A 1,282-nucleotide genomic window follows, 5' to 3' on the forward strand; every position below is an offset into this window, starting at 1 on the left:
GCGTTGCCGTGGGAGCCAGGCCCTCAGCCGGATTCTTTGGTCTTCAATGTGTGAACAGATCTCCTGCACTCTCTATATGTGACTCTTTGGGTAACTATTATAAAATAATCTTATAAATGATGTGTCCCGTATTAAATTGTATTCCCATTTTCCCTGGCAAGCTCAAGGGCCCGAGTTTAATCCCCAGTGCCGAAAAAAGAAAAAAAAAATTGTATTCCCTTGCAAAATCCAAAACTACAGTACCACCTGTGTCTGAAACAGGTTTTTTGTTTTTGTTTTTTAACTTTCTGCAAAGCTTTATTCCAGAGGGGTTCAGTCCTTCTTGGCAGCTGCCTTCCTCATGGCGGCCAGCACGTTGCTCAGCTCCTCACGCTTCCTCTTGGCGCGGATGTGCGTCCCCACCTGCAGCAAGAAAGGCACTATCAGCCTGGCTGCCTGGCCCAAGCCCAGGCCCTGCGCCCCACTGCCGCCCACCTACCCTTTTCTTGATGAACTTGAGGGCCCATTTGTCCTTGGTGACCTTGAGCAGCTCCACGGCGTGCAGTAGAGGGTGAAGCGGCATACCTCCAGGATCATGTCCCACACGAACGTGGTGTGTTTGGTGAGGCAACCGTGACAAGGTGACTGTGCCTCAGTTTGCTCACGTTCTTAATCACCTTGTGGCCCTTGTTGAGGTCCATGGCCATGAGACAGTGGAGGGCCACAGCTGCTGTTCTTCGATGGTCACTGTGGCGAAAGCTGAAAAAGGTTTTAATGGGACACAGCCATAATACAGATTCACTTACATCTAGATGTCCTGCAATGGCAGATTCGGTAACCTTGACAGTAACCTGTGCCCCATATAGGCTGAAATATTTCTACCAGATTTATTACAGAAAAGAAATTTTTTTTGCCAACCCCTTTGAAAGTCGACTAGGAATGTGCGGCTGGATGAGGAAAGTGGGTGCCCAGGTGGAGGAACCATGTGGGGACAGATCAACAGCACGGGAGTGTGTGGGTTGTTCGGGGGTTGTTAAGCACCCTGAACACCAACGTTGTAAGCAGGGGAGCAGGTCAGAGAGGCCAGACAGACAGAGTTCAGAGAGGCAGATGTACTGCAGACAGTGCGAGCCCCAGAAGGGGGATGATGAAAGGACATGATATAGAAAAGCTCCACTAGCCAGGCTTGGTGGTGCACACCCGTCACCCCAGCATTCAGGAGGCTGAGGCAGGAGGATCACCCAGAGTTCAAGGATAGCCTGGTCTACATAGCATAGCGAGACCCCCATCTCAAAAGGAACAA

Source organism: Octodon degus, unplaced genomic scaffold, assembly GCF_000260255.1.
Source record: "Octodon degus isolate 3935 unplaced genomic scaffold, OctDeg1.0 scaffold00064, whole genome shotgun sequence".
Taxonomy (NCBI): domain Eukaryota; kingdom Metazoa; phylum Chordata; class Mammalia; order Rodentia; family Octodontidae; genus Octodon; species Octodon degus.